The sequence below is a fragment of the Mustelus asterias genome, chromosome 18 (assembly GCF_964213995.1).
Source record: "Mustelus asterias chromosome 18, sMusAst1.hap1.1, whole genome shotgun sequence".
NCBI classification, from domain to species: domain Eukaryota; kingdom Metazoa; phylum Chordata; class Chondrichthyes; order Carcharhiniformes; family Triakidae; genus Mustelus; species Mustelus asterias.
In genome coordinates, this window is record NC_135818.1 from 52,393,217 (window position 1) to 52,414,714 (window position 21,498).

Genomic DNA, 21,498 nt, shown 5'->3' on the forward strand with positions numbered 1-21,498 from the left:
TTTTAAACAGTGTGTGTGTGTATGTATGTGTACGTGTATGTGTATGTATGTGCCTTCACGACAGCGCAGAGTCGCTGAGCAGAAACTGATAGCCAAGTGGCACGGTAGCACAGTGGTTAGCACTGCTGCTTCACAGCTCCAAGGACCTGGGTTCGATTCCCGGCTTGGGTCACTGTCTGTGTGGAGTTTGCACATTCTCCTCGTGTCTGCGTGGGTTTCCTCCGGGTGCTCCGGTTTCCTCCCACAGTCCAAAGATGTGCGGGGTAGGTTGATTGGCCATGCTAAAAATTGCCCCTTAGTGGTCTTGGGATGCGTAGATTAGAGGGATTAGCGGGTAAAATATGTAGGGATATGGGGGTAGGGCCTGGGTGGGATTGTGGTTGGTGCAGACTCGATGGGCCGAATGGCCTCTTTCTGTACTGTAGGGATTCTATGATTCTATGATTCTAAGTTCCGCACACATGAGGACGGCCTAAACCGGGATGTTGGATTTATGTCACATTATCAGTAACCCCCACAGCTTGCCTCCTGGACTTGCGGGCTATCCTGTCTGGGGACAATGCACATCTCTTTAACCTGTGCTTAATGCTCCCTCCACCCACATTGTCTGTATCTTTAAGATCTGGTTGGTTGTAGGGATTCGCATTCTAATCAGTATTCTGTAACTTGATTTTGTGTCTCTGTGCCCTGTTTGAGAGCACATTTCCACTCCATCTGACGAAGGAGCAGCGCTCCGAAAGCTAATGGTATTTGCTACCAAATAAACCTGTTGGACTTTAACCTGGTGTTGTTAAAACTCTTACTGTGTTCACCCCAGTCCAAAGCCGGCATCTCCACATCATGTATGTATGTGTATCAGAGAAAAAAAGTGCAAAAAGTAATTATTATATTTCCATATTTTATACAATGTTAATACCCTTTGCCTTCTACTCAACAAGTCTGATTTTATAATAATCATTTTGTTGTTTATTGAAGAAACCTGGACATTGAATGGTTATTTGGAGATTAACAGTTAAAGCACATATTTTGCCATATAGCTAGCTGGAGAAATCATTTCAATATATGTGACCCTTGGAGTAGTGGAATTAGTAAGACAGAGTACTCCTCCCATCTCTGTCGTAACATTGTAAATCCCAAGATTCAAGAACAGAACTCTGTTGAAGTCATAAAGACAATGATGCAGCAGATTACAAACTCGACGTATGAAGGGTATTGTATTATTTCAAAATCAGTGTCTTATTTTGGGCTCACAAAGTCAGATCAAAAAAGGGTCCGATTGCTGGCAAGCATTGTCTGGCAAAATGAGTCATCCCCTTGATATGTACGCCAAACTGTTGCTGGAGAAATTTCCGAGGTGCATTAAAACAAGTTAATGTAAATACATGCTAGTGGCCGATCAGTCCAGATCACATTTCAAGTTAAAATTCCAAACTTGCTGCAAATAAAACGGAATTATGATACATTTCAGTGTTGTGGAGAATTTACACCATAGTTGATTAACACACAGTCCTGTCACCTCAGTTTGAACCCAACGTAGACTCCTCACTCTGCCTTTCCGAGGGGCTTAATCCCTGCGGATTGCATCGTCTCAAGCCAATTTCCAAATGTAGAAGCAACTGTGCTGAGAGAAACAGAACCATTTCTTGTCGGTGACCTTTCATCAGAACCATCATCGACCTAAGATGTTCACCGTTTCTCTTGTCACAGACCTGTTGAATATTTCCAGCATTTCTGTTATTTCAGATATCCAGCATCTGTATTTTGCTTTTGAATTTGTAATGAGGGTGGCTCCCTCCAGAGTAAGCAATTGTTCACAATCTGGGACCCATTCTTTCAAAGACACCAAAGAGGTGGTTTTGGGGAAATGGTTGGAAAGAGACCACCATCTGCAATACACCATCAGTAAACCACTTATTATCGGATCTCGGTCTGACTGTTAAAGTGCAGCTTCAATCCCCACACAAATCTTCATTTAATTTTTTTTTTTTTTATTCGTTGCATATGGACATCGCTGGCTGGCCAGCATTTATTGCCCATCCCTAGTTGCCCGAGGGCAGTTGAGAGTCAACCACATTGCTGTGGCGCTGGAGTCACATGTAGGCCAGACCAGGTAAGGACGGCAGATTTCCTTCCCTAAAGGGCATTAGTGAACCAGATGGGGTTTTCCGACAATTGACTGTGGCTTCACAGTCATCAGTAGATTCTTAATTCCAGATATTTTTATTGAATTCAAATTCCATCATCTGCCGTGCAGGGATTCGAACCCGGGTCCCCAGAACATTAGCCGAGTCTCTGGATTAATGGTGGAGTGATAATACCACTAGGCCATCGCCTCCCCTATATTTGCAGCTCCTTTTTAATGTTGAGGGAATGCTGGTTTAAGTATATAGCCTGATTTATCACAAGACTTTGAAACGTTCATGGAATTGACTAACCAATCTTAAAAGCCAGTGAAAACTATTAAGCAGGGCGAGACAACCTTTTTGAAGAGTTTCTCCCACAGCTTAACTTTCGTGCATACCGGGATCATATTAGGGGATCTGACGTCCGAATTATACGGTCACCTTTCAAGCTGATGTGCATCTGAAACCATTTTACAAAAATACAAAGGGATATTTTGACTGAACAATGACTTTAATTGTAAATAGCATGAGAATTATAGTAGGAACTAAATTGGAATGAAAGGTTTGACGTATAAAGGAGCATCTGATGACTCTGGGCCCGATTTTACCATCAAGTCACATCCGAACTTGGTAAAGTTGAGCGTGAGGCGAGTAGCATGATCTACGCCCACCTCCACGCCAGTCCCTCCTTTACCATGTCCCGAAAATGGTCGCAATTGGGGCTGCGCCCCAAAACGGGCGCGATGGCCATTTAAAAGAATTTGCATGCATTTAGATTGACTTAATAGGCTGCACGCCCAACCTTACTGGCACTTCCCCCTTTACCACCGCGTTCGCCAATCCAGAATCGGCGCGAAACAGACATGCTCTATAAAAGTCCGATTTGGGCACTCCAGTTAATGAGGCGGTAAGTGACGAGCGTCCAATGGCTCTCTGCTTGAGATCGGGGGGCGGGGGGTCATCTGCCATTCTGCCTGTGATCAGTGAGGGGGAAGTGGGGTGAGGGGCCCGGAATCGGTGGTGGGGGGATAAGGGGGTCAGTAATGTTGTGGGGGTGGGGCAATGTCTGTGGGGGCCAGGGGGAGGCATTATCCGGCCCGTGAGCGATGTGGCTGGGGAGCCGCATTCTATCATTTTTTTTTTCTGCGCATGTGCAGTTGGAGACACTGATCGGAGCTGCAGGATTTCGGGCACGTTAAGCCCCGCCCACAGGCTTCTGCAGCGCCATTCGGAATTGCTAATATTTTTTCAGGCAGAGTGGTTATGGGGGCACCTAAGAACGGGTCTAAAAGTCAGATCTGAAACACTTCCAGTTTCAAGTCCGCCCAGCACTTCGAATCAAAATGGTAAAATTGGGCCCACTGGGTCTATACTCGATGGAGTTTAGAAGGATGAGGTGGATCTCATTGAAACTTACAGAATAATGAAAGGCCTGGATTGAGTGGATGTGGGGAAGATATTTCCATTAGTAGAAGAGAGTAGAATCCAAGGGTACAGCCTCAGAGTAAAAGAAAGACCCTTTAGAACTGAGATGAGGAGGAATTTCTTCAGCTAGAGGGTGGTGAATCTATGGAATTCATTGCCACAGAGGGCTGGGGAGGCCGGCTCATTGAGTGTGTTTAATACAGAGATAGATAGGTTCTTGATTGGTAAAGGGATCAAACATCATGGGGAAAAGCAGGAGAATGGGGTTGAGAAACATATCAGCCACGAGTGAGTGGCGGAGCAGACTCGATGGGCCGAATGGCCTAATTCTGCTCCTATATCTTATGGTCTTATGCACAGCTGTCACAATGCTCGATTATCCTGCGCCTGTTGATTGCAATGCAGGTGACACACCAGCTTTGTGTCGCCTATTCATTTCCAAGATCTCTACATCCAGCTAGCATGACCCATGCTGTTTCATCACGGGGTGAATATTACCACTTTAAAAAGTAACCTCGCACTGCTTCAAACAAGCTTGCACTTTTACTGATGAAGAGCAGTGTGGCTGGAGCTGTGCGGCTGAGGATTGTGGTTGAAGAGACTCTGACTGGCCAAGAGAGTGAAGCATGGCACAAGAGTGGGGGGGGAGCACAGGCTCCAAGATTGCACTGCAGATCTTTGTGAAGGATGTGGAAAAAAGAGGGGAGAAAAGGTCTTCCAAATACACGATAGAAAAGGCAATGGGGGCCAATAGCTATGATGGTCAATGCCAGGACTTAAGCCCCAAGGAACTGGACAGTCATCAATGACCTCAAATGAGTTGTCAAGGTCAGTCAGTGTCTTCAAATGCCACATCCCACCAACTGTACTGCCAGTCTCACACACTGCCCAATGCATATGTATGTTAGGCATGAGTCCTGATTACTAGGGACTTTTGGTAGGTGTGTTGGTGGCCAGATTTTTATCCGGCCCTGACTGGAATAAAAAAGAATTCTGAAGAGCGTGAGGATATTACAAGAAATAAATTGTAGTCGTCCCATTTCGAGTGAATGCGAGTCCACAACCTAAACTTTGGTGAAAATTACAATAAGGTCCTGGTGGGGAAAATGGAAGCACAGACTGTAGCGGATAATATTCCACAACTGGCAATACACGTGTTGCTGAATGGAGTAGATGGATATTCCTTAGCTTCTGAACCCTCATACCCTTCATGTCAAGCGTTTGATGTTGAATGGTTACAAAATGTGGAAAACAATCCATCTGTCAGTCATTTAAGTAAAAATAAAGAACAAAAGAATGATCAGCTACACCGTACAGGTTTTTGCAACTCATTAAAATCTTGCCTCATTAGGATCTTCATGACTACCACTCACAGAAATTGAGCCGACATGAACTCATGGGGCAAATGACCTTCTGTGCCATAAATGACTCGATGACTTATAATTCCTCAACACTGATTCAGTGCACTGTATGTTACTGAGCCCAAGTGACAAGAAATTAATCACAATCTCATGTCTTATCTTGTTTAAAATGACCCTGCAATAATTTTCATATCTCAAATTATTGTCTGATACCAGCTATTCTTAGCTCTGATATTCATTTCTGCACAGTGCACAATCTTCACTAATTGCCCAGGCCTATGCTGTACCAAGTTACCTGTGCATGGCCGATGTATCAACTGGGAGGGTTATCACCATTCAATAAATGAGATTTATTGATTTACAACTGAGAATGTGGCTCAAAGAACTGTCAGAGCTCACAATCAGTGTGCAACACAGGCATTGTGATCTCATTATATACATTCTTGCTTCTAATGTCATGGAATCTCTACAGTGCAGAAAGAGGCCATTTGGCCCATCGAGCCTGCACCAACAACAATCCCACCCAGGCTCTATCCCTATAAACGCACCCATTTACCCTGCTAATCCCCCTGACATTAAGGGGCAATTTATCATGGCCAATCAACCTAACCTACACATCTTTGGAGCGTGGGAGGAAACTGGAACACCTGGAGGAAACCCACGCAGACACGGGGAGAATATGCAAACCACACTGACAGGAACCGGAGGTCGGAATTGAACCCGGGTCCCTGGCGCTGGGAGGCAGCAGTGCTAATCACTGTGCCACCCATAATGTGTGCCATAATCACATTTTTAAAACAAGCAAAACAATCTTTAGGGTCATATGAACTCAAGACATTAACTCGGGAGAGAGAAGTATAAGATGCTGACAGACTTGCTGAGTTTATGCAGCATATTCGGTTTTTTTGATTGTCCAGGACTCTGAAGTTTGCGCACAATTGATTGGCTCTAATTGACTAAATCCAGTCAGCTGCAATTATCTGGATTCCCACAGGGGTAAACATGAACAATAGTCTTAGAGGGACAGCACAGATTAACAGAGGCAACTCACAAGATCAACCTGTTTTTATATAGTGCCTCTATTCTGATAAAACATCCCAAAAAGGCACTTTTGTAAGAATGTCTTAAAGCAAAATCTGACATCAAAGCCACATCAGGAGATATGAGGGCACGTGGCCAAAAACTGTGTCAAAGAGGTAGATTTTAAGGAGCGTCTTAAAGTGGGCATGAAAGACAAAAAGATGGAGAGGTTTAGGGAGAAAATTTCAGACAGACCTTAGCACCTCGGCACCTGAAGGAACCACTGCCAATGGTGGTGCAATTAAAATTGGTCAGGCCTAGGAGGCCAGAATTAAAGGAGTGTAGATATCTCTGAGGGTTGTGGAACTGGAGGAGATTCCAGAGGTAGTGAGGGGTGAGACCATGGAAGGATTTGAAAACAAGGAGGAGAATCTTTCACTCGAGGTGCTGCTTTACCGATGTAGTTCAGCAAGCACAGAGATGGAATGGGACTTAGTTGCAAGTAAGGACACTGGCAGCAGAGGTTTGGGTAACCTAAAGTTTATGGAGGACAAAATGTGGGAGGCCAACCATGGGAGCATTGGAATTCTCAAGTCTAGAGGTAACAAGGACATGGGTGAGGGTTTCAACAGCACATGAGATGGAGCAGGGGTATAGCTGGGTGATACTATGGAGATAGAAAAATGTGGTCTTAGTGATGCCAAGTATATGTGGTTGGAAGCTCATCTCCAGGTCTGTTCCAAACAGTTCGATTCAACCTCAGGTTGCTAGGGAGAGGGATGGATACAGCAGCTGGGAAATGGAGCAGGGACAATGGTTTCCCCAATATTTAATGGAAGGAAACCTTTGCTCTTCCTGTACCGGATGTTGAAGGAGCAGTCTGATAATTCAACAACAATGGAGAAGTCGGGAGAGCCAGAGCTGGGTGTCAAGGGTCTATGTTTAAACAAATGCTTTCGGATGATGTCACCGAGGAGCAGCCCGTAGATGGGAAAAAGGAGGGAACCAAGGATACACCTGAGGTAATGGTGTGGGAGCAGGAAGAGAAGCCATTGCAACTCTGGCCACGAACAGATAGATAAGAATGGAGCCTGACGAAAGTGGGTTCACATGGCTGAATGAAATGAAGCGACGTTAGAGAAGGATGGTGTAGGAAATTGTGTTAAAGGCTGCAGAGAGGTCAAGAAGGATGAGGAGGGAATGTCTGCCTTTGTCACAGTCACTTAGGATGTCCATTGCAATTTTAATATGAGCTGTTTCGGTACTGTGGCGGGGCAGAAACCCAATTGAAGATAAATTCCAGGAGAGATGGTCACGGATTTGGGAGTTCGCAATATATTCAAGGACTTTTGAGTGTTATGTAACCCAACTTACCGTAATCGTGAGCACAGAGGTCGCGATCTCCAAGTCGTAACAAATCTCAGACCTCCTACACATGCACAGGCAAGGGAGCGGGCTGCGCTAGTCCAATTCTACATCCATCATGTTCTTTGGGCCGAGGACTGGCCCAGTGCGCTTGCACAAAGGAAAAAGGGAACAAAAACCTGGGTCAGGTGACCAGGGTGTATGGTGCCAAGGACAGTTAGTGCCCCAATTGGGGGACAAGGGAGGGGGACAGGGAAAGGTCTCAGGAAGTGTCCCTGACAAGGGAAAATGGAAGGAGACAGAGAGGGGTTTCAAAAGGAAATCCCAGGTAAGGGGCAAAGAGGGCAGGAAACAGGTCCCCGTTCAGTTCAGAGAGGAGCAGGGAAATAGGCTGTGGGAAGCAGGCTTTGAATAAAGAGAACCACTGGGGCTAGGTTTCCCTTCGGAGCTATAGCATTCTGCTCGGTGTGGCCAAAGATCGGAAGGTGTGCCTATAATTTAATCCCTGTGTGTCTACACAATGCCTGTGGGAACCAAGGGGAATGGAATCTCGGGAGGCAGGACTGACACCCTGCCAGGTGAGCTCTTGTTGATGCCATCTGAGTTTGCTGATTGAAGAGGGTTCAAAAGAAGCCCTGAAGATCCAAGGAGGAGTGGAAGGTTGGTGACCCCTATGCTGCAGGTTACTGGGGCAAAGACAACCCTTTGAACCCAGTGCTTGGCTTGGTCAAAGCGCTGAAAATGTGCTTGCAAATTGGTACATTCAGGAATCCAGTGGAACAGAATCTCCTGGGAGAAGAGATTGAGATGGGCCATCCTTGTTGGGATGGCCCAACAACAACTCCAAGTTGGAGTGACCATTGGAGAGAATTCCAATGCGAGATCTTCGGAGATAAAAATCGGAAAGCCTCATGAGAAAGACGGAGTTTCAGTAAGACCCACAGTGTGACTGATGTCTGGGTGTGTTATTGAGGAATCTATGGTCATGGACATCATTTATTGTATAGTGTGGTATATCTGACCACAGTTTAGCCTGTTAATTCATATGCACCCCATGTGGGGTTATGGGAATGGGGCCTGGATGGGATTGCGGTCAGTGCAGACTCGATGGGCCAAATGGCCTCCTTCTGCACCGTAGGCATTCTATGATTCTACCTCACACTTACCCAGAATGTTAGCGTATTAGATAGACATTATAAAAAGTTTTATCTTTCTGACCTTGAGTAATAAAATTTATCTTTGTTTGTTCAAAGCCCATGGAACCTTGTGGCTTTATTCACCGAGTAACTGTCTTGCATTTCAAACTAAGAACGAGTTTAACTAACTGGATCTCACCAATAATGTGAGGGTTTGGCCAAGGATCAAACAGAAGAGAAAAGCGAGGCTGGGGATGGTAATTTACAAAGATGGCGGGGTCAGGAGTTGGTCCTTTGAGGATTGTGCTGATAATGGCAGATTCAAGAGAGACAACATTTGGAGAGAAAACCATTAACAATATCGACCAGGAGGTTAAGTTGAGTGGTCAGTGTTTAAGGGAATAGGGTCAAGGTAACATGAGCTGGGTCTCATGGACAAGAGGAATTCAGAGAGGGTTGATAGGGGAGAAATTAACGAACAATGCAAGTTCAGAGCCAAGATTGGAGAGGGGAAGAGATCTTTAGAGGAAGTTTGACCTGGTGAACTAGTGGAAATAGGGAAGTAGCTGATCAGATGACCACAATCTTTGTGGTAAGATAGCTCATGAGCTCCTTGCACTTGTTGGCACAGAGACAGGGGTGAGCTGTTTAAGAAGACATTTTGCAGTAGAGAAACAAAGCTGGGGTTTATCTTTGCATTCCAGGATGAGCTTGAATTAGTGAGCAGCCTTAGCTGATGAGAGCAGGATCCAATAATGTTTTATGTGGTCCAGCCATACCTGACAATGAATGTCCAGCATTTTTTCAAGACTGCATCCCTTGGATTTAAGGGAATGGTGAAGTGGGCCACATCAGGGTGAATGGGCAGGGTGAGAGAGGGAGTAATGGTATTTATTATTGGATACCAGGGCATCAAAGGTAGAGTTGAAGGTGTGGTTGAGCAAATCAGTAGCTGCTGAACGTTACGGCAAATGGAGGGCCAAAGGTTAGAAGCTGGGATTTTGCAATTGCCTTTGTAAGTGGATTGGGAGGTAGTTTGTTCCAAGGTCAATATGAAGGAAATAGGGTTAAAATGCAGCAGAAGTATGTGGATAGAGAGCAATTTAAGGAAGTGATCAAAGATGAACTTGTGTGACTACTGCAATGTGAATAGTGAGGCCACCTGGGATGGAAAAGTCAAGGGAGGGGGAACCTGTGAATATGGGTTGGGGAATTTACATGGAGGGAGAGATTAGGGGGTAATAGGAGGTCAGTGAATGCAGAGAGGGGCCATGATGGGTTGAGCTGGAGATTGAAATCAGTTCTGATGAGAAATCAGCACAGGCTGAGGGGGGAAAGCAGTGACGATATCTGGATGAGAACATTTTTTTATGGTGCTTGCGCAGGCTGTGGAGAATGAGGTTGGAACATGGCGAGCTACTGAAAAGAGGGAAAGTGCTGGTGGAGTAGGGAGATAGGCCAAAGTGTGATTTGATGATAAGAACCACACCACCACTGGAACTGTCTGGACAAGGCAAGTGGGAGAAGGTAGAACTGGGCAGCAAGGCTTCTCTTGGGGGAAAGGTGTCAACACCTATCAGTCGGTTGTGTGTCAGGGCCAAGATATTAGGCCAATCATCCGCAGTCGGTTAGTGGATGATCGGGGCCTTTTCACAAATGAACAGACATTTGAAAAGGGAGATTTGGAGTGGAGTGAGAGACTTGACCTGCTGGTAGAGTCACAAGGTCAGGGTGAGTTGGAAGGGGTAGAGATTGGCAAGAACATTTGACGATAATAGGAAATGGACAGGAGGCAATCCAGAATTAAAGGCAGAGGTTCCATGGTGGCAGCTGAGCATTACAACAGTGATCAATGATAATACAGTATGTGGAATAACATCACGGGAGACTTGTTGGTCAATAGAAAATAATAAAAGTCGAATTTATCACAGGACGTAACAGAGTAAACGACTTAGCTCAGTAGTGATCAGCTATTATCTAATTGCTCTGGGCTGTCATGCAGCATCTTACAAATTTGAGTCCAATAATTTATTTTTACAGTAAATCACAGCCAGACTCGGCTGCCATTTTATAATATTGGAGCCAAGATTCAAGAAGCACTTCACACATTTTGTAAGTTTTGTGGATTGAAACCGCATACACATTTTGAAAATGGCATGCTTCTATTTGTGGTAAATCTGCTGTCCCACATGGGCAGAATTTTCCCATCCTGCCCGCCACGGGAATCATAGCGGACGGGACATGGATCATGCAAAAGGTCCGTTGACCTCGGGCGGGATTTTCCGGCCTCGGGGCGAGCGCAGCTGGAAAATCCCGCACAATTATTCTTTTTGAACCACAAAGGAAAACACAATGGGCAAAATTGTTCTATCCCTTTGGTCGCTTGTCAGAATTAGCAACACCGCAAACTCCGTACAGAACTCTACACTTGAAATTATCTGCATCACTTATGTGCAACACGATGGCACTGTGGTTAGCACTGTTGCTTCACAGCATCAGGGACCCGGGTTCAATTCCCGGCTTGGGTGACTATCTGTGTGGAGTTTGCACATTCTCCCCACGTCTGCGTGGGTTTCCTCCGGGTGCTCCGGTTTCCTCCCACAGTCCAAAAGACTGGCTGGTTAGGTGCATTAGCCATGCTAAATTCTCCCTCAGTGTACCTGAACAGGCACCGGAGCATGGCGATTAGGGGATTTTCACAGTAACTTCATTGCAGTGTTAATGTAAGCCTACTTGTGACACTAATAAATAAACTTAAGTACCAGCAATGTCTAAAGCCAGGGGAAATTACCCACTTAAAGGGAAGATTATCCCATCATTTTACATAATAAATTTAACCCTGTAAGGAATGTGGAGTTGATGTAGCAGTTTAGCCATGGTCTTACTGAAAGGCACAGCAGGCTCTCGATGGGCTGAATAACCTGTCCCGATTTCTTATGTTCTTAAGAAGAAGCAGAGCCAGGGAAAATGGTACACAATAAGAAAAATGGCCACGCACGGAAAAACAAAGAAGTCTGGGACGTAATTAGGTGAAGTACAGGACGCGATTACATTACAGATATATATATCCATACGCAGTACTGACATATCTTCTGGATCTTAAATATCTTTCACTTCTCTCCATTTTTTGCCATTTCCCCACTGATTAGTACTGATCCTCCGTCAGGGTTACATCAGGAGATTGGGAATACCGCTGCGCAGCCCCAACCACTTCAAAATTCTTGACATCCACAAGATTCCAACATCAGCAATGAGAATCTATCTTCCTATCCTGCTCTGCTTTAGACTTGCCTTTCAGTAAGGTTAGAACATTTGGGTTTAGCAGTTAGCAAAGCAGGTAGAGTACAGAGACATTCACTCCACATTAGCTCTCCTTGTGACACCTGCCAAGCTTATTTTAATAAGCAGATGACTCTGTTGTCCACGCACAAATTCAAGTCCAGCAGAAATGTTTTACTTGACCTCTCCGTGATGTTGTAAGACAGAGGATGAGATTTTTCTCCGATTTTGGCAAGGGTGTTTTTTTTTGCTACCTTGTGGAGGACTTTAGGAAAAAAAGCAGGCAGGCGTGGGCCTCCGATTTGCCTTCCCCACCTACTCAGCCAATCAGCGATCCAGGTGTCATTTTTAAAGGCCTCTCCAACGGACAGCGAACATACCAGGAAACAATCGTCACCCAGGTGCACCCCCTGGCATGACCCTCTCTCCCCAGTGCTGCACTCACGTCTGAACTCCCCTCTGAGTATACTTTGGCAGGTGCATGCCCTCTGAGACCAGTTATGCTTTGCACCATTCTGACATTACGCCAACATGGACATATTAGATCACTGTGGACACTCAGTGTGGACACTCAGACACTCATGGACCAGCTGGTGGGGGTATTCTCAGACATCTTCAACCTCTCTTTACACCAATCTGAAGTCCCTATCTGCTTCAAGAAGACGACCATCATCCCGGTACCAAAGTAAAGCCAGGCAGTGTGCCTTAATGACTATTGCCTGGTGGCTCTGACATCCATCATTATGAAGTGCTTTGAAAGGCTAGTCACGGCATGAACCAATTCCAGCCTCCCAGATTACCTGGATCCGCTACACAGTTCACCTAACGCCGCAACAGGTCCACAGCAGAGGCCATCTCCTTGGCCCTATACTCAACCCTGGAACGCCCAGATTACAAAGACAGCTATGTCAGACTCCTACCCATAGACTACAGCTCAGCCTTCAATACCATTATTTCTATGAGACTCATCTCCAAACTCCATGGCCTGGGGCTTGTCTCCTCCCTCTGCAACTGGATCCTAGACTTCCTAACCCACAGACCGCAATCAGTAAGGATAGGCAACAACACCTCCTCCACAATCATCCTCAACACCAGTGCCCCACAAGGCTGTGTCCCCATCCCCTTACTATACTCCTTATACACCTATGATGGTGTAGCCAAATTCCCCTCCAACTCGATTTTCAAGCTTGTTGATGACATCACCATAGTGGGTCAGATCTTAAACAATGATGAGATGGAGTACAGGAATGAGATAGAGAATCTGGTGAACTGGTGCGACGACAATAATCTCTCCCTCAATGTCAACAAAATGAAGGAGATTGTCATCGACTTCAAGAAGCGTAAAGGAGAACATGCCCCTGTCTACATCAATGGGGATGAAGTAGAAATGGTTGAGAGCTTCAAGTTTTTAAGATGTCCAGATCACCAACAACCTGTCCTGGTCCCTCCATGCCGACGCTATAGTTAAGAAAGCCCACCCACGCCTCTACTTTCTCAGGAGCCTAAGGAAATTTGGCATGTCAGCTACGGCTCTCACCAACTTTTACAGATGCACCATAGAAAGCATTCTTTCTGGTTGTATCACAGCTTGGTATGGCTCCTGCTCTGCCCAAGACCGCAAGAAACTATAAAGGGTCATGAACAAAGCCCAGTCCATCACGCAAACCAGCCTCCCATCCATTGACTCTGTCTACACTTCCCACTGCATCAGAAAAGAAGCCAGCATTATTAAGGACCCAAAGCACCCTGGACATGCTCTCTTCCACCTTCTTCCATCGGGAAAAAGATACAAAAGTCTGAGGACACATACCAACCGACTCAAGAACAGCTTCTTCCCTGCTGCCATCAGACTTTTGAATGGACCTACCTCGCATTAAGTTGATCTTTCTCTACACCCAGCTATGACTGTAACACTACGTTCTGAACTCTCTCCTTATGTACAAATGGTATGCTTTGTATGTATAGTGCGCAAGAAATAATACTTTTCACTGTATATCAATATGTGACAATAATAAATCAAATTAAACATTCGTTGACATGGAGGTATGATTCTGGCATATGGGCCCAGTAATATGATAATATATAACAATGAGGTTCCCAACTTTGAATGCAGTCCGCCACTGACAGAGGGAGGGGCTGGGGGGAAACGATCGCTTCCTACTTTCACATCAATGTGAAATGTGACTTTGGCCTTCTTGCGATATTTTCTGCTCTCATCGTCAAACCCATCCAGTGCAAACGGAAGCAGAAATCCCGTCCAGAGATCTGCAAAAATTGGTCGGAGTTTAAGAGGAAGTAGCTCTTGCAATTGTGCCTCTTTTACGTGTAAGTGGCAGCAACATGACTTGCAATTACATTGAACCCTCACTGAATTGTGTGATTACTGTTCCCTCTCTGAAATAGCAATGAATTCCCTTCAATATGATTTCAATAATACAATAAATATTGGTTACATTCAAGAACTCAATACTATTTTCCCCAATCAGAGATTACCACCATTTAGCTCAGATTCTAAAAGAAATCGGATTTGGCTTGTTAAGTATTTTCACTCTGGTCTGCCTTCCAATCCAACTGTCATAATAGATAGTAACTCTCCAGATAATTATCACACATCAACAGCAGTATTTAATGGGTCTAAATATAACCTTATTGTGCCCAATGTATATGTTTGAAACAGGCACATTAATGACCAATTGAGTGCTGCAAAGGCCGACACGGAATTCAGCTACTGTTAAATTCACCCGAGCCTGTTTTGGAGCAGGTTTGGGTCAAACTCTCGTTTCAGACCCGAGTCTTAAAGCTGTTGCCTTACCCGGATGCTGCAATGGCATTCCACATCTTCAATAGCCTCACCAGCATTCCTTTAAGGAGGCACTGGACATTTCTCAAACACCGACCTCAAATTTTGATTTGTTTTTAGCGTTTTGTGGAGCAGGAAGAAGCGACTTTTTGTTCACCCTGCCGTCCCAGCTAAAGGAAACCACATGTCGGTGAGGGCTCAAGTGACAATGGAGCAATCTTATTCTACATCCTGTTTAACAGCATTGCTTACTGAAGTGGAAGATTGATTGTACTCTGGGGACAGAATTCTCCACTCCCACCAGTGGCAGGAATCGTGGCAGACGGGGGCAGTAAAACTGGTGCGATAGAAATAGTCAGTTTCCTGCCGGCAAGACAGTTGTTTGGTATTTTGTTCTCCTAGCTTTGAGGTGGGTTAATGGAGAGTTGAATTTCCCGCTGATCTATATTGTATGTCATGAAAGGCCAACTCAACAGAATTACACTCCCCCTCCAAATTAAGTGCCCTGCTCGTGGGTAATTATAGTGGTCTGTTTCACAACTATATGTAAGGGCCTTGCACATGGTGACATTTTCATCAGTGACTTGCAGGTCAGTAGGAGATGCTTTTGCCTACCTTGACCAGCATTGCTATGAGATATTGGGTGCCTCTATTATACATTGTGCCAAGCTGAGCATGAAAGCAAGACCAGGGGATGGGAGTGAGACTGAGGAAGGACTAAGGTGAGGGGGAACATGAGAAGGGAGGGGTGAGACAGAGGCACAACTCAAGGGGGGGTGCGGAATACAAGACCAAAGGAGGAGACAATGGGGGGGGGGGGGGCGATGGCAAAGTGATTTAGTCATTGGACTAGTGATCCAGAAACCCAGGGTAATGCTCTGGGGATCCGGATTTGTATCCCACCATAGCAGGTGGTGAAATTTGAATTCAAAGTCCGCTGATGACTATGAAACCATTGTCGATTGTTGTAAAAACCCATCTCTATCACTAATGTCCTTTAGGGAAGGAAAGCTACCATCCTTACCTGGCCTATATGTGACTCCAGACCCACAGTCACTCAGTAAGAGCAATTGGAGATGGGCAATAAATGCTGACCCAGTCAGTGACACCCACATCCCATAAATTAGTGAAAGACCATCTTGGGGTACATTGCAGAGACCATCCAGGGGCCGAGGCCACACTGTCAGAAAGGAAGGCCTGATGCGGCCACCAAAAGGGGCGGGGAGCCAGTTTGAGAAATCAACATTAAAGGGTTGAGGGGGAACTGGGACATCCATATGGACAATGCTGGGTCAAGGGTAATGAATAGTGTCTGGAGGAAGAGAAATTGGGAGGTGGTGAGTATGGAGGAAGCAGGGGGGAATCTTGGTGGACATTTGGAAATTCATCTCACAGACAAAGGTCAGCAGCACCTTTTGAAACTTACTCCAGAATGATGCAGTTTGAAAAACAAGCTAGGAAAAAAAAAATCAGGGAGGGGTCTTGGGCATGTGGGAGGAATTCAGCACAGCAATTCGCAGCCAATTGAAGGGGCACCCTTTAAATGTCAAACCATGAAGAGGACAGCTCAGCTGGGTGCTGGACACAAGGGTCTAATGCACAATGAAAGCGTTTAGTTCCTTTCCAAATGGTGCACATTCAGGTGGGAATCCATTATGTTTGGTGCTGTGTGCACATGTTCTTAATTGACATCTGACCCTTAGAGCCATGTTAGAATGGATGGAGGGTCTACTGCACAGAGGCAACGTGAACCCTACAATCCGCAATTTAATGGATTTCAGTGCCTCTCAATTTTAATTTTACCTTTACTGCCCTTATTGTATCTGCTGGAATGACTTTCCTGAGGTGCCACTCCCACAGCCCTGATATCACAACCCGAGTTTCAGCACGGATTCTGAAGCTGTCTGCAGTCTGGGAGTGGGGGATGGAAGATGTGTGAAGAGAATATTTGGAACTGTTACCAAGCAACGCCTTATTATAAGATTCATACTCAGCTCTCACTGACATAACTCATGGTTCATATTTTTGCCCCACCAGATGATGAAGTAAATTTATGTTATCAAATTCTCACTGTAAATCAGTACATTATTGAATATGCTACATATCTACATTTTTTGTAATACAACAAAACATTTTATTGATACAAGAGGGCTATTATGTTAAAGGGGAGCATGTTTTGCTCCAGTTTACAAAGCTCTGATTAGACCACATTTGGACTGTGTACATTTCCTGGAACCACACCATAGAAAGGATAGGCGTTTGGAAGGAGTGCAGCACAGATTCATCGGACTGTTACCAGTGCTCCAAGGGTTAGATCATAAAGAAAGCTTATGTAAATAAGACTTGGGTATTTCTGGGAATATGGAGGGTTAACAGGTAAGGGTTTTGAAGAGACACTTTGTCCATAAATGGGCGAGACTAGGACAGGGGGACATAATATTATCAGATCCAGGCCATTCAGGAGAGCAGTGAGGAAACACTTCATATATAAAGGAGAGTTATAAAAATGTGGAATTCCATTCCATAAACAATGTAAATGATAGTTCAATTCATAATTTTAATTTGGGATTGATAGAATTTATTTACCAGAGGAAGGTATAAAAGGATATGGAGTCAAAGCAGGTGAATGGTGTCAAAATGCAAATCAGCCATGATCTCACTGGATGGCAGTAGAAGCTGGGGGGTCTGAATGGCCTATTCCTGTGCTCTGAAGAGTGTTCCCTCCATCTTGTAACTATTTTATAATCAGTTCCATAGAATTTTAATTCTAAACATCTTCTCTTACCATTTTGTGTTCATTTACTAATTTCAATGTACATCTTTATTAAATGGCTGATTTGATTTGTTTCATTCATTGGTTCATATTGTCCAGTTATGTGGTTCTAAGAGTTGGTCATGCCAAACAGATCAAATGCATTGGTGTTGTTGTGGAACCTGAAGTCATTACTCTATTCAGAAAGGGACATTAGATTCTGGATTGCCCCCAGACCATCCAATGAATCTAAAAGCACCCAATTCAAACCAGTACAATGTAAAAGGAATCCACAGAAAGTGTAAGTGGGATCTAGAAGATGCCCATTTATAGTGAGCCCTGTTGCATTTATTGAAGCCTTCTTGCCATGTACCACAAGGAGACATATAACATGACATGTTCAACAAGGGAAAAAGTCATCAATATATATAGCCAGCCTATACAATTTATCACTTTTTTTTCTCAATGGAACATCTCAATTTACAATTTATAAAACTTAACAGCCTCAAAACCTTCCAGCGTGTCAATTTCCTTTTTTTGAAACAAATTAAAATTCCCTGTTTATCACCAAGGTTCCTAAGGTTTTGTTTCATATCTCAGTTCACTTTTAATAAAGGAAGTTGGTACATATTGTTTCTTTAATTTGCCACATCTTTAAAATGTGTCTCATTCTCAAGTTGTATTAGAATCATAGAATCCTATGAGGCCATTCAGCCCATCGAGTCTGCACCGACCACAATCCCACCCAGATCCTATTCTTGTAACCCCACATATTTACCCTGCTAATCCCCCTGACATTAAAGGTCAATTTAGCATGGCCAATCAATTTAACCCACACATCTTTGGACTGAGAGGGGAAACCGGAGCACCCAGAGGAAACCCACGCAGACACGGGGAGAATTTGCAAACTCTACACAGACAGTGACCCGAGGCCGGAATTGAACCCAGGTCCCTGGTGCTGTGAGGCAGCAGTGCTACCACTGTGCCAACATGCCACCAGAAAAATATGCCACTTGCAAAGTCATTCACCCTAGAAAATTTTATAAACTTCTATCAATATTCCTCTGTGGCATCTTTTCTCAAGGAAGAAAGGGTGCACACTTCCCGTTCCTCATTAGTCATCTAGTCCTATGGTTGAGCACTCGCCTATAAAATTATACCCTCTTTGATGCAGGGGGTCACAAAATCTGCCAAAAATCCCCTTTGTGATCACAAAGCCACAACTCATCTTTGAATTTCATCTGATACCCTTTCAGACAAGGATCTATCTTTGGACACTTCCTCTTCCCCATCTACAAGCTGCATCTTGGTGAAATAGAGACAAAGAGTCGACTTCCAGAGGTATAGCGGCGATACACAGCTTTTCATCACTTCTTTTGTCCCTTTCACACTGTGTTGGTGGAACTGCGAGGCCAACATCCAGCCTTGGATGCATGAGCCACAGCTTCAAACAGCTAAAGATAAAAAAGACTGAAACCATTACTTTTGGCCCTAAACTCTTATACCCTCGCTAACAGATTTCATTTTCTTCTCCAACCACTCTCGCAAACTGAACCAGATGTTCCACAACCTTCGTACTCTTTGACCCCCAAGCTGAGCCTCTGACTATCTTATCGAGGGAATATTCTTCTCACGCCAGGGGACCCAATGGCGAAACTTCCACTCGGACCTGGAGCAGCTGGCCCCGTGCAATGATGAAGCAGCCAGCCAATTAGATATGCAGAGGCAAGAGCCCTGGCCAATCATATGGCAGTCGCCAGCCCCAACATTACCCAATAGGGTCGAAGATCCGGGTGCCATATTTAAATGGCACCCATTCAAGCATCCATTCCTCGTCATCCAATGGCAACCGTCTGCGTGAAATCTGGATGCAATGAGGATGTTTGCTCCATTTGCCCTGGCAGCTGGAGCTGGAACTCCACCATCCATTCCCTCATGAACACTAGTTTCTACCTCTCTTCCTGATAGGAGGTGGAATCCAGCTCCCATGTCTCCCCACACGCAAATTCCTCACCCCCTTTGCTGCACCAGGTTATGTAGAGCTCAGCAGGTCACAAAGATCTGGAGACTCTCTGAGGAGAGTACTGACGTTAAATAAAAACAGAAAGTGCTGGACAAACTCAGCAGGACTGGCAGCATTTGTGGAGAGAGAAAGAGAGGGTGGGATTCTCCAATCTCGTTTGTGGCCGCCTGGTTGCCAGCGAGAATGGAGAATTTGGTGCTCAGCCATAACTCCATTCGCTGCAGCGCAATAGGACAGCCCCAAACGCGGACGAGGTCGGAGGTTTTTGGCAAGAGTTAATGCTTAGAGTCCAATTATGATTCTTCTTCAAAACTCTTCACTACCTTGTCTGCTCCTTCTCTGGAACCTCCAGCCTAAAGCTCTCATTAATCTATCCGTTCCTCTGACCCGTGCCTCTTCTGCATCTTACCTCCTGTTGTTCCACATTAGGCAGCCATTCCTTATAGCTACCTGGACTTTGCAGAATGGAATTCCCTCCATAAACCACACCACCTCTCCCACTTTCCTCAAAGCCCACCACCTTGATTATGACCACTTTCAATTCATTGGCTTGTCTTCCATTTTTAAATTATGTTTCTGTTAAGTGTTTAGAGACAATAATCCATATTAAATACAAGTTGATGTTGCTGCTATGCATCCAAACAAGTTGTTTTTACTCGTCCAAACACCAGGCTCATGGCTTTAGTGACCCTTTGCAAAACCTAACCCCTGCTTTGATCCCTAGTGTGAATGTGTTGAATACACATTCCTTATTACCTTTCCTTTCAATACATCTCATCACCTTCCCTCTACTTGCAGACTTGTGTACAATCAGAATGAGAGCTCAAATCAATAAAACAATAAAAGATACAGAATGTTCATTTAAGTAACTGGATTGGATCAGTACCCCTGAGCTAAGGAGGGGAATATGGTCTGGAGTGCAGCTCTTAATTCCTATCCAGTGGCTCCTTCTGATTTATGCTTTTCCTCGATAGCCCACATGGCTAAATATCTAACAGTGCTCACTCTCCAGTATCGCACACAAAGCAATATCCCAACTGGAGGCTGCTAGTAGAAAATGTAGCTAGTAGAAGATATAGAAAAGTACTTGTGAGTTTCTGATCCTAGGATTAGACGACCACCAATTCATGTAACAGACTTGAAAATCCATTGTTATTCTGGTATCCCCTAAACTGGAGCCAGGTACTGTATATATGGATCATTACAAACTTCCCATGACAGGGATTCCTACACATTTCTATAGTGGGTGCTAATTATTGAATTCAGTGTTTCTGTTATCTTTGTCTGGAGAGAGAAAGAAAACTACTTTACATAGTATTCCAAAACGTGTCAATACACATCTTGTGCTATATCCTTAACTGATCTTTTCAAATTGGTCTCACAGTAACCGCATCAAGCATAATTGACTGTACTTCATCCTGTGTTGTATAGTTTAACATGCTCTCTGCAGACAGGCATAACTCTGTATTACTAAATATGGTTTCATTTGGCACAGCAAAGGTGGGGGGATGGGGGAAATTCACACCCACCATTGCACTTTCGTAAGATGCTCGTGACAGCAGCCAACCAAGAGACAATAGCAAAAGGTCTTCACAGTTCAGACATTTTGGATTTAATCTACCCTTATTGGGGAAGAATTACTTCAGTGACACATACAGTTGCAAGCACATGGACAAAGTTGACATGCTGAACCGAAGGCACCGCATCATTCATGGGTGGCATGGTGGCACTGCTGCCTCATAGCTCCAAGGACCTGGGTTCGATTCCCCGCTTGGGTCACTGTCTGTGTGGAGTTTGCACATTCTCCTCGTGTCTGTGTGGGTTTCCTCTCACAATCCAAAGATGTGCAGATTAGGTTGATTGGCCATGCTAAGTTGCCTCTTAGTGTCCTGTGTAGATTGGAGGGATTAGTGGGGTAAACGTATGGGGTAGTGGAGGTAAGGCCTAGGTGGGATTGTTGTCATTGCAGACTCGATGGGCCAAATGGCCTCCTTCCGCATTGTAGGTTTTCTATGATTCAGGTATGTGATTCATGCCAGCTGGTGAAATTTCAACAAAACCATTTCGTTAGGAGAGAAAAACCACAACCATTCTCTGTAAGACTGTACGGGATTTGCCTCTTTAGTTCTACACTTCTGCATCATGGATGGATTCCAATGATTTGCCGTGCTTGTGAGTTCGGGTTTAACCATAGTGAAAGTGATTATGTTTAAT

The 21,498-nt window shown here is 44.7% G+C and overlaps 1 protein-coding gene across 5 annotated transcripts in view; it reads right to left on the reverse strand.

The window, feature by feature from the left end:
• LOC144507143 (guanine nucleotide-binding protein G(I)/G(S)/G(O) subunit gamma-2) overlaps positions 1 to 21,498 on the reverse strand; it is a 78,073-nt gene that overhangs the window by 41,086 nt on the left and 15,489 nt on the right. The window contains exon 1 of one of the 5 annotated variants that reach the window (XM_078233937.1): positions 14,522 to 14,655. The exons of the other annotated variants lie outside the window; for them this stretch is intronic. The gene's annotated coding sequence lies outside the window, so the exon portion shown is untranslated. Of the gene's footprint in view, positions 1 to 14,521; positions 14,656 to 21,498 lie in introns of those variants that run through there. 5 annotated transcript variants of the gene reach the window in all.